Below are 13,226 nucleotides of genomic sequence, written 5' to 3'. Positions count from 1 at the left end.
TTTGATACACAGAAGCCAAAAAAGGGTGTGCAGAGACCAAAAATACATGCGCAGAGGCTGAAAACGCAACGTGCGAAGGTGGTGATCAGCGGTGATGTGCTGTGGCGATCCCCGCAGCCTGGAACAGGTCTAAAATGGAACATGTGGAGGCCGAAAATGCGATGCACCAAGGAGGCAATGGGCTGTGGGAATCCCTACAGCTTGGAACAGCTGATTGGCAGTATTCCGGGAGGCTGATCCAACCACCAATCAGCTGCTCGTGCTGAATCAGACCGTGATAATGTGCTGAAGCTGACCAGGCTGTTTGCTGCAAGGACGCTAGCCAGATGAATACTGATGGATGCTGGCAGGCAGAAGCAGATTTTTTTTCTTGTTTTCCTCCCCAAAAACTAATGTGTGTCTTATACCCCAGAGCATCTTATACGCTGAAAAATATGGTATTTAAGATTCTCAAGCTGAATTCTTCATTTAGACATAGACTACCATCCTAAACTGAACAGGTTGAGCTGCTCCATCTTTTGAACTATGCCTGTTCAAACTGTAGAGTGTGGACTGTGTTCTTCTTACCTACCTATTACTGCAGTAATCCATCAACTTATAATCAATAGTTCAACATCTAGATGACCACATATTCCCCCATATCTAATATAAGCAACACTTTATCCCTTCACACCAGCCAATTCAAACTTCCCCATCCTTTCACAGGCATAGGAATTCCTAACCAGCACAGGAATTCTGGGAACTGTAGTCTTGAGATCTCAAGATTGTTTGGTTGGGGAAAGAAAGGAAGGCTGTTTTCATCCTTTCCAGTTGTCCCCTGACCCTTTTGTTAAAACAGTATATTTTTTGTGGACTGTTACTGCACACCGACAGCATCTATTCCTCACATTTCAAAGGGGACATACTTATTTCAGTAGGAATGCCTGGGATATTTCCTAGACCATATGCTTTGTCAGCTGGCTCCTCTTGAGTGGTCTAGGCCCAGAGATATTCAGCAGCCTGCAGAAACAAGATACAGCTTAAACACCTGCATGGCTTCTACATTTAAGTAATAACAATGGCAGCAAATGCTAAGTTGTTCACTTATCGTAGCATCTCTTGCTTAATTTTTTTTGTCAGTTTTGGCATTTCACTGGCATGGTATTAACAATGTAATTATGCCCTTTAAAAAATGTTAGACTCACACTCTCCTGGTATACCCCCTCCCCCCCCCCCCCCCAATGGCACTGAAACATTCAAGAACAGCTTTGACTGTTGGTTTTAAATCAGGCAATATATACCTATGTTGCGACAGAAGTGGTCTGCCTTTCTGGCTGCAAGGTAGGTCTGTAGTCCCAGCTGATAAGTTGAAGGAACATGTGACGTGTTTAATAAGTCTACCTATCTATGTTGGATATAAGTAGAATAATCCTTTGAAAACCAGGATTATCCCTAGAGAGAACCAGTGTGGTTTTGAGTTTTCAGAGGACTGCTCTGCTTCCATGGGCTGGGTTAGTGTTCTCTTCATTCACTGATAAAATAATTGTTTGATGGGAGTCAACAGGCATTAGGATTCCCACAAGATGGGAGGTGCTGAGGCATCTCTGTCTTTACTGCACACTTGAGTATCAGAGATCAGAGGTGGGTTGGTGTGGGTACGGCCCAGTACGGCTGTACTGGTAGTGGCCGGGGGCAGCTGAGAGCATACTGGTATGGTGGCTTGTTTGGCCCACCTGCTTGCCCGCTTTAGCTGTTTTTATGGCAAACAACAAATGCGCACACATGCATAGTGTGCGGTGCATGCGCAAGCCCCAACAAGCAGCTGGTTGTTTAGGGACAGTGGATTGCGCACATGCACACAGCGCAAGTCAGGCACATGCACGAACAGAACCCGTGAGCGTGTGATCAGTGTTCCGGTAGTGACAGTAAGAGCAACTCACCACTGAGAGAGATCCTCAGGCAGTTTCTATTAATCATAAGAGATGAAGCAGACATCTTTACCTCACTTGTTTAATAGAAGATAGCATGCAACCAAGTCTATGTAGGTTTATTTCTTGCCTTGATTTTTCACAGTACTTTAAGCGAACAAAACTTTAGTGTTAAAATTATGTTAGGTTTTATGTTTGCCTTTTAAAGGCTTCCCTGCTCATTGTTATGGGAAATCAGCCTGCTGATTTTGGGGCTATCCGAAGAGTGCTTCAGGGATCACAGGTTGCTCTCCTATGCAATAATATTAAAAGACAAAAGAGGTAACAGAGTTGGAGAGAGGCAAAATTCCACTGCATTTGTTTTAAATGGAATTACATTATGAATTTGTTTACAGTCACTGCAGTGATGCTGGCTGTATACATTAAAAATGTGATCTACAGCAAGTAAAAATATGGGCACCTCTTATTTTCACGCTTGATAAATAACTTATCAAGTGATAGTGTTGAGAAACTTTATGTAGGAGTCGTTCAGTGTTGACCTTAATGGTTTAAATGGTTGCTTCCAACTCTGGTTTCAGGTTGTTTTATCCATGTTTGAATGCTGTATTTATACTGTATATCCGATTAGCTTACAGAGCAGTTTGATCAATTTGTGTGTGGCGTGAACCCATCTAACTATGTTTTATTCAACAAACAATGGTTAAGCAAATTATACTTTAGCACAATGTGTGTACTTAAAAGAGTTTTGATCAGTCTAAGGTGGAAATCCTAAAAAGTAATTCCCAGGGAGTAAATCCAACCGAAGTTGGTATACTCATGCAATATCCTGGGTTTAAACTAAATAGTGGTTAGGTTGTAGCTCAAACTAACTACAACGTTGTGTCAACCCAGCCATTTTGTACCAGATTTACATAACTTGCTGTATGTTAAAGTGAAAACAGCATTAAATAAACAAAACATTTGACATAAGTTAAATATTGATAATGATTGATAATAATCTACTTCATTGGGTCACCTTTTCAGAGATATTTCCTTACCCAAACAGAATAACTATGGACAGGCAAAAAAGCAGTGGGAGCAGGAATGACCTCTGAGTTCCTGCTAGCTTTCCCATTGACTTTTCTCGTGGGAAGCTGACAGGGTTCATTGGAAATCAGGATCATAGGGCCATGGTTAACCATGATTGCAGCAGCCACAACTTTACAAATGCAATTGGTGCGAAGATCCTTGAAATTTCAATTTCATAGGAATAATGGATCCCAGATTTTGAATACATTCTTTGCTAATTGAAGGTTATAAAAAACAGAAAAGTTTGGGAAATGGAAGCATACAAAACTTTCAGACACCAGAATGAGTATATATTGACCATAGTAGCCGATTTACAGTTGATCATAATGGATGGAAACTAATCAAGGAGAGAAGCAACCTAGAACTAAGGAGAAATTTCCTGACAGAACAATTAACAACTTGGAACAACTTGCCTCCAGAAGTTGTGGGTGCTCCAACACTGGAAGTTTTTAAGAAGATATTGGATAACCATTTGTCTGAAATGGTATAGGGTAGGGAGTTGGACTAGAAGACCTCCAAAGTCCCTTCCAACTGTTATTCTATAATTAATATCTGAGGGATATAATTCTGCAGTCTCTGTTTAAAGAACCTGTCTCATCTTGATAGTTGTAAATTAGCATGCTTTTATCAGCAAAATTTTGGTCCTTTAATCCAAGTTAAAGCAGCAGAATCATGAAGCATTTTTATAAATAAAAGGTAAAGATAAAAACTTCCTTCCCTCAAGCTCAACCTCTGGTTCATGTCCATAAAGTTTTCTTGGCGACATTACATAAATGGATTACTGCTTTCTTCTGCAAGCTCCTTCTCTTTATGGCCTCTCATCCAAGTATTAATTCTAACTCTACTTGGCCTTTTCCAGATTAGCCACGTTTGATCAGATACAAGAATCTGGGGTGTTAACAAATAAGAACATTAAATACAGCATAGTCATGAGCAAAGGACTCTTGATTATATCTTAATTATGGCAATTCTTCCAATCCTGCAGCTGTAACTCTGCAAATGATATAGACAGTAACCACTTACCTGGAAATAAGGCTACAGGAGATTGATTAAATGCATTGGGAACATGGTCAGTGTTTGGTCCACACTTATGGCCTTCGACCATTCTTCTGTATCTTCCTTCTTTTTGTGTGTGTGTGTGTGTGCGCACGCACGTGCGTACAGTGCACACACACACACACACACACACAGGCAGGGACGTAGTGTTTCAGTGGCTAAGATGCTGAGCTTGTCAATCAGGTAGGTCGGCAGTTCAGTGGTTCGAATCCCTAGTGCTGCATAATTTAATGAGCTCCCATTACTTGTCCCAGCTTATGCCAACTTAGCAGTTTGAAAGCATGTCAAAAATGCAAGTAGAAAAAAAAACACATTTAGTGGGAAGGTAACAGTGTTCCCTGTGCCTTCAGCATTTAGACATGCTGGCCACATGACCATGGAGACATCTTCGGACAGTGCTGGCTCTTCGGCTTTGAAACAGAGATGAGCACCACCGTGTGTGTGTGTGTGTGTGTGTGTGTTTGTGTATACACACACACACACACACACACACATATATATATATATATATATATATATATATATATATATATATATATATATATATATATATATATATATAAATGGAAGCAGTTAGCTTCCTCCCATAATTGGGGCTTACCAGGGGTTGTAAAAAATCTAATAGATACCTTTCACCCTGGCTTCACTGATAAACGGATAAGAGCCTGTGGCCTAATGGCTAAGATCTCTGCCTAGTATGCCTAGTGTGCAATATAGCCCAGGTTCAAATCCCAGTAAGGGTATGGCTAGCTGATGAGAGCTAAATAGCTTGAAATAGATCTATAAATGTCTCCCTTTATTTATTTATCAGCACAAATAAAAAAATACATGTGTATGTGTATACATGTATATACATATATATACATGTATACACATACACACACACATACATATATAACATATATATATAACTGTTTTAAAAAGCCTCTAAAAAAACGCCCTCTACAGGAGGGGGCAAGAGAACCAAGGAATTTTTCGGCTTTTAACCCTTGCTTAACTCTACTCGAGTGATCATAAAGATAGACTAAATTAGGCACGTGGTTCTCCTGCCTCCTCCTGTAGAGGGCACTTTTTTAGAGGCTTTTTTTCAACAGTGAAGCACTAAGCAGTCATCCACTGTGACTCTGGCAGCAACTACCTCAGCCTTTTTCCTTTTACATTTTTTTTTCTTTTCATGGTGACAGTGGTGAAGCCTTGCCTCCCCTGACTACACATCACTCTGTGTGTGTGTGTGTTTAGATTTTCACAGGTGTAGGTATGCTGGTCTTGTTGTATTCAGGTCTTTTCCTGTGTAAGATTGAGATTGTCTTGGCAACATTTCCGCGAGGTCCCACTCGGCATCTTGAGGCTGGTGATTTTGGCATTTTGGCATATATATAATGTAGATTTTATATCTTTTATACACACACACTGTCTCTGTGTGTGTGTGTATATATGTATGTATATATCACATATCATGCACACATACATGTACATACATGTGGGTGAAATGGATGAGAATGAAAAAGACGGAACATACAGAAGAATGGTCCAAGGCTTTAAGTGGACCAAACACTGACCATATTCTGTGTGGTCAGTGGCCACACGAGGCAACTTTCCCAGGCAGCACCTGGAGGGCACCAGATTGGAGAAGGAATTGCAGGAATTTCGAGGACCGGCAGCCCGAATTCTACTGGTGTTCCTCGCGCGCAAATGAGCCCGCGCCCTCTCCCTCCCCACCCCGGGAGTCGAGCAGCGGGAAGCAGCAGCACCCAAGACCAACAACTTGCTCCCCCTCGGCGGCCGCCGCCGCTACCCCCCTCCCCGTCCCCCCCTCAGCACCACCTTCTGTTTTTCCTAATCCCGCCCAACCACTCCTTCATTGGTTTTGCCATCCGGTGACCCCGCCTCCTCATCAAATCTCGCGAGGCTCTCGGGTGCTCAGCAAGCAGCGGGGCGGGGGGGCACCGCAATCCACCACAGCGAGACTTGGGGGCTGTCGCTGGAGAGTGGGGAAGAGTCCCGTTAGTGTCGGCGCCAAGCGGAGGGGCACGGGGACTTAAAAGGGGAGAGGGAGCTCGGTCACTTTCCCTCCTTTCTCCCCTCCCGAGGTGAGTGTCTTCCGTTGCTTCTCAGCTTCTCCCCGTTCTCTAACCTCCTCCTCGCCTTAAGAAAAAAAAACCCTAACTCCTCCAAGACTTGCGAGATGGGGTTCCGCCTGGCGGTGATTGGCAGCTCTGCTGCGTCAATTAGCGCAGCGCTCGAGAGGAGCGGTGGGCGACTCGTCTAATCAGAGCGTGAAGGTGCAGCCGGAGCCCGCCCCCTTCCCTGATGTGGGCGGGACTTCGGAGACTGTGAGGAAGCTCTGAGAAGGGGCCCCGGGCGGTGGCCAGGAGAAGGGGCGCGCTCGCGCGCCCAGGAGTCAGGAGGGATGATGGGCGCGCGAGAAGGGAAGAATTGGGAGCAGCCTGGGCGGGTGGCCCACGAGTGTGCTTCTCGGACACGTGTATGGATAGGGTGTTTCTCTGTACATGTGTGTGTATGCGTGCGTGTGTGTGTGTGTATGCATATGTATGTTATGTGTGTGTGTGTGTGTGTGTGTGTGTATATATATATATATATATATATATATATATATATATATGTGTGTGTGTGTGTGTGTGTATATACATACATACATACACACACATCACACTAACACACATATACATACATACATATATGCATACACATGCATACATGTGGGTGAAATGGCTGAGAATGAAAAGGACGGGTAGTCCAGGGGCTCAGATTATGAGAGGCAGAAACATCATCCTGAAGGAAGGAGAGCAGGCTGGTGTTACTGATCATAGACGATTACAGCTCTTGCAAAGACTTAATGGAAGATATACATTCCAATAGAGAAACGCTCCTCTCTCCCTCTCCAAACATATTGCGAGATTGTTGTACAGCAGTGGTCCCCAACCTTTTTATCGCCGCGGACCAGTCAGCCTTTGATAATTTTACCGTGGCCCGCTGAGCGCGCGCAGGGGTGGGGGGGCATTGTTCGCGACGACACATTGATTGTTTATATATCACGTGCGTACCAGCGCGGGGCTCTCTTCCCTGGAGCCTTTGCGCACGGCCCAGGAGCTTTTGCGCACGGCCCAGGAGCCTTTGCGCTGCAGCGATCATGTCCCCCGGCCGCTGCAGCGATCATGGCCCCCAGCCGCTGCAGCAATCATGGCCCCCGGCCGCTGCGCGGCCCGGTGCCAGGTACTCCGCGGACCGGGGGTTGGGGACCACTGTTGTACAGTATACTAAAACAACAACAAGGGTGACTTGTTCAAGGCTTAAAAGATGCTGCAGAGTCAGTAAATAAGTGTTGGAAAGCCCTCCTAGATCAGTCTGGAAAAACTTCCATATTTGATGTCCAAGAAGATTATGCAGAAAACTACAGCTGCAAGTTCCTTTGGACACACCTATGAAGTAGAAATAGGGGTAGCAAGTCTCTCCCAACTTCTGTATGCTTTTCTGGGCAGTGTAGTTGATGGAGAAGTTGCCAGACTGCCCAGAGGGAATCAATAAGTGAATATCGATTGCTGCTCCTTGGCTGTGATTATTTGCCTGATTATCCACGAAATATCAATTTCCATTTGAATGTCCAACCCTTTTGAGAGGGAATGGGGTATCCAAAATGCCATACAAAATGGGTTAGGAATGGGAAAAGTGTACAGAGGTGACTTCTCCTGGAAGGACTGCTGAAACAGGCTGAAAGGGAGCAGTATTGCTTATACTACTGTAGGAGATGCCCCCCACCCTAAAAGTGGTGCTACTCTGGTGGTATTAGTTTGCCTCCTAATAACCATCTGCATCAATAACCCTTCTTCAGCCCCATCAAATGAGATTTCCCCCGTAAGAGAAAGGCCTCACATTCTGTATAACTAGCAGAGTGATGCTCCTCAACTGTTTAAGGGTATAGGATAAATGACTAGGAGATAACTAATGTTTGCTCACCTGAACTGGCAGTTAAGAGTTGTTGTGGAAAACTGCTGTAAGCTAAAATCTTCTCTTTGGATTGTACAGTAGCTGAGTAACTCCATCCACCATGACAGGTGTCTTTTGAGCTGTTGCTTCTTATTTTTTCTTATAGAAAGGGGTAGGGCTAGCAAAAAAAAGTGGTGATCACTACTTTTTAAAAATAACACTCACCTGCCAACTTTGAATGGGGAGGCGGAAGTGATGCTTGTGTCATGATATGTGTCAGTAAGGCAGTCTAGTGGAATGGATAAACGTGGTTGTGACAGCATAGAGTATTGATGGTTGCTGTTTTGCAGTGTCAGCTAGTTAACTGAGAGTGACATCATTGGGATCACAAAGTTCTGTGGCCTTTGGCAGCAGTCCAGTGACACCAGCTAGAATAATCATGGAAAAGATAGTGTCCATTTGAGAACATTAATTCCATCTTGGAGTTGAGTGCAGACATTATTTTCTTTTAAGGAATGTTGGAAGTAGATAATTCTTCCTGAATGACTGTGTCAAAAACTTTTCATAGCATAGCAAGCTTTATTTCACATCATCAACATTGTCCTAAAACATTAACATCACTTGATTGGTATCTTAAGTGGGACAGTGACAGACTGGGCTGGAGCTAAAAAATACTATACAGATAGTCCTTGACTTATGACCGCAAATAGGACCAGAATTTCCATTGTTAAGCAAGTTGGTTGTTAAGTGAGTTATGCCAGATTTTATAACCTTTTTTGCTATGGTTGTTAAGCAAATCACTTCAGTTGTTACATGAATAATGAGGAAGTTTGGTGAATTTGGATTCCACTGTTGATTTTGCGTGTCAGAAGCCAGCTGGGAAGGCTGCAAACCATAATTATATGAGCTTGGGACAGTGCAAACTTTGTAAATAAATGCCAATTGTCAAGCACCTGAATTTTGATCACATAACCATGGAGATGATGTTGGGGTCGTAAATGCAAATCACTTTTTCAAGGCTGTTGTAACTATGAACATTAGCTAAATGAATGGTTGTAAGTCAAGACCTACCTGTACAATTTTTAAAATACATTTTTAATATGCATAACTGATTTAGCAACACCTCACAGTACCCACAATAATACAAAAGATACTTTGTAAAAAAAAAATCCAAAATATGCACATTGCCCCACTATCTTACTTGAAAGTGCTTTCATTTCAAGTGACAGTAATTGCAGCTTGTTTTGTTTAGAATAATACATGATATTTGTGTGGCTTATTTTAAGAGCTCCAGATGCTTCACACAGAATCGTAGAGACAACAGCAGTGTAGGAAGATTTTCTAATCTAGTCTGAATAGCTATTAGGAAAATGAAGAATAGTGGTTTCCCTATAGCTGCATGGTCAACTTTCAGTAATATAACGTTTGAAAAATTATGGATTTATATACTGACTTACAGCCATTGAATTACCATTACTTTTTGTCTTGTAACTTCGTGTGTTGGTGATTATGTTAAACTGAACCTCCACATGGGAAATCAAATTGTTAATAAAGAATAAAAATGGTCAAAATTGAGAAGTGTAATGTTTATATTAAAATCACGACAAGTTCCTTTGCTGACTGAAGTTACATGGAGCAATTTGTAATCAATTTTACTTCCATCCTTCCAAGGTGGGTAAAATGAGGACTCAGATTGTTGGGGGCAATATGCTGACTGTAAACCGCTTAGAGAGGGCTGTAAAGCACTGTGAAGCAATATACAAGTCTAAGTGCTATTGCTATAGTGGCACAGAAATCTTAATTTGTATAGTAGAGTGTTTCATCAGATGCTTGATCAATTGTTATGTCCTTGTAATGAAAATAAATACTTGCTTCAAATAACAGAGATGGGCTTTGTCACAATATTATTAAGCTTATCTTATATTTGCGAACTATGGGAAAAAGGGACACTATGACAAGGGAATGAAGAGGCAATAAAAAACAGTAGGAAGGATTTGTATGATTAATTCCTCTTTCATAATTTCTTACTCCTTGCAGAATTTTCAGATATTGAGATTTCTCAATTCTAGAATTGGAAAGGGAGATCAGATACTAAATTCTATCCAGGTGCAAGGCCGTGTCCTTGACTATAGAGAACTAAAAGCTAAGAATTCTGTTGTCAGTCCTGACGCCATTTTAGGATCATCTTCAGGGCTGTAACATTGATGTGGGGTGGGGGAGCTGTGGGAACGTTTGTGGGGGGATATAGAGATAGCTGGGGGATGGGTAGCCAAAATAACATTCTTTCTCATGGGTGCCAAGGATGCTCTACCAGGTGTTGAAAGGGCATGGACCAAAGCCAGCCGGAGTTGGAACGACAACCTGATTGGACCATGTGATGGACATGTGACCTGGAGGGCAAGAACTTTGAGGTTTGATTTGGATGGGGAAACCCGGGGGTTTTCACCAGCTGTGCCAATATGATATCCAAATAAACTTTTGCTTTGAGGAAACTCGAGGCCTCAAAGTTTTGATTGCTTTGGGGTTATTACTTGGAACCCTGACATCTGTGATGCCCTGTTGGCTATAGAACTTAAGTATTAACTTTTCCTTGACAATTGGTCCTGATATTAGCATATGTTGATTTAGTATGTTGATGTCATGTCAGAGTTTTCTCACATTGCAGCATTGAATCTTACTAAATCAAAGTGAAATTACTCAAATTAGTGAAAATTGTGGAAGAAAAAAAAAGATGATTTTATTCAAGATGTTTCCTCTGTACTTAGCCACTTCTTTTGCTAAGGACTTCATAGAATAACACTGTGATATGACAGAACTGTTTGAGAGCATTGGGCATATTGAGGCTGATAAATATATTGAACTGTCTTTAGGTAAAATGTAATATACTGCTAACCTAGCAAGTGTTAAGTACACTTTATTTAGTGAATCAAGCATTGTAGATGTGTTGGTTGTGTGTGAGGACTTGTGTATTTTTGTAAAGTTTTGTATTTCATCACAGTTCTGAACCCTTAATAAAACAAAATGATCAACCTGTTTTATTCCATTAGTCTGCTAAAATGAAGATCAGTAAATTAAAGGTTTATAGTAAACTCAACTTCTAGCAAATATATGGATTTATCCATGTTGCTTTCTTGCATTATGGAAGTAGTTTCCTTTGCCTTCTTCCAGACCTTTAAAGTTATTTTTTAGTGTGACCTATCATTATCTTCCCTAACCTAAGTATCTTCTTAGTAGCTAGTTTTCCAGTTTCCATACTCCTAATAGATGTATTTGCGGACAATTTTTTTTAATAAAACATTTTTTTATTTATGTATATCCTGCCTTTATTACAATTAACTCAAGGCAATGAACATATCCAACATACCTTCCTCCTCCTCCTTTCTCCACAACAACAACCCTGTGAGGTGAGTTGGACTGAGAGAGAGCGAGTGGCTCACAGTTGGCTTTCATGGCTAACGTGGGACTTAGCCTCACAGTCTCCCGGTTTCTATCCTGGTGCCTTAACCACTAGACCTTACTGGCTCTCTTATGTAGAAAGTGTTAAGGTAGGAAAAACTGTCTTACATCAACTGGGGAGGGGGGATGATCAGAAACTGTAGGATTTAAATTGTTGGTAACTCTATCTTGATATCAATATTTGTTCCACCTATCAGATATTTGTTATATTATGCAATGCTCCTACACCAAGTTATGTAATGCTCAACTAGATGAATAAAAGAAGATAAGTATCATTGGCTACTTATAATCCGCATAGTTATCCATAGCCTAGTGAGTAGAAATATATATTTATCAGGTAGGAATAAAATGTTGTGGGCTTCCATTATGATACAAGATTTATTTTACCCACTTAACAGGCAAGACTTTTCTACTAGCCTACTTGTCTTTAACTATTGTAAGTGATGTCAACAATAGTCTTTTTTTAAAAAACCATACTTTTGTTTGAATGCCGCAAAGTCTGGGCTTGTCATGTGGAATTACCGTATATTTAACTGCCTGGCTGCCAATGGGAATTAGGAATTGTTTGCAGGAAAGCACACATAGAACTTCCTCCAGACAAGTGAGCAGGCTATTAAAGAGGAACTGAGACCTTTGTCCTTTCTTTGCTGGCCAACTTAGCTATTGTACTAGCAGAAAAGTAAGGGGATTCTTAACTTCCATACTGGCTGTGAAGGAAAAAGTAACCTGGTAATGGAGTAGCAATATTTTTTTTTCCTGATTGAAAATAGATGAGTGAACTAGCAGCTTTTTGGAGCTTAATAACTATATTTGGCTAGAGTTGATTTAGAATAAAGGCCAGATACATGAGCTGCAAAAATCCCCAGTTCCAATAATACCCTTTCTATGTACTCAAGCAAGTAACCAGTTTTGGTTTCAGCCCCCTTATAGGCTGGACTAGTAAATTAAACAAGATTTCAGAAGAATACCTCTCCTCATCATGACAAAAAACTATCATGCATATATCTATGCATGAATAGGTAAGTTTGATATGAAGTAACCTTATCCGTATGTTTGTAATATGAAATCTATTACACAGAACTGATTTCGTATATCCATATTAATTTTGTATACATGAAAATATATCTTTGTGACTCCTTCCTTCTTATTCAGCAGGCTCTGTCTCTACAGTACATTAAGTTCCCACTCATTTGCACGTCAACTGCCTTAAGCATATTATGCTTCTGTGGAAATATGTTTTTATTGAGTGAGTAATTGCTAGATGACCAGGTAAAGGAAAACTTTCTCATCATTTTATAAGGTATTGAATTTTTGGGCCCTTGAATGCAGCATCCCAAAATAGTGAGAGAGGAATGCTGTTACTTATTCCAAGTATACTGGTCGTATAATTGCTGAGATCATAACTACATTTTGTTTTATTATTCTGCAACAAACAGTGTAATTGCATTATGCTGATAGTTTATTATAGGTATAATTTAAGATTTTGCAAGCATGTTCAGTTGTTATTGTGTGGGGATTAAGAGATTTACACTATTGCCAAATCCTTTATAGATAGTATAGATTCATCAGGAAATCTAGGATTGCACTGTGAGTTAATTTGTGGTCCTGGTCATAGTAGTTGCTATGAACAGGTTTGGGAATGCAGGAGCTTTATTTTTTTCTATGTTGTAAATCTCAGGCTAATGCCTAAATCTTTCATGTAGTTATCATGGATTATGGGACCTCATAACTAAGGCTTTCACTGTTGAGCCAGTAACTAAGATGAGTTTTTTGTACAACCATCTAACTTTCAGT

General features: G+C 41.1%; 1 protein-coding gene across 1 annotated transcript in view; it reads left to right on the top strand.

Annotated features, from left to right (window-relative positions):
- Positions 1 to 5,959: 5,959 nt before the first annotated feature.
- ATF7 (activating transcription factor 7) overlaps positions 5,960 to 13,226 on the top strand; it is a 118,766-nt gene continuing 111,499 nt past the window's right edge. Inside the window, exon 1 of the mRNA XM_032210687.1 lies at positions 5,960 to 6,121. The gene's annotated coding sequence lies outside the window, so the exon portion shown is untranslated. The remainder of the gene's footprint in view (positions 6,122 to 13,226) is intronic.

This window comes from Thamnophis elegans, chromosome 2, assembly GCF_009769535.1.
Source record: "Thamnophis elegans isolate rThaEle1 chromosome 2, rThaEle1.pri, whole genome shotgun sequence".
Taxonomy (NCBI): Eukaryota; Metazoa; Chordata; class Lepidosauria; order Squamata; family Colubridae; genus Thamnophis; species Thamnophis elegans.
Note: the sequence above shows the minus strand (reverse complement) of the source record. Positions and strands in the feature narration are given on the sequence as shown.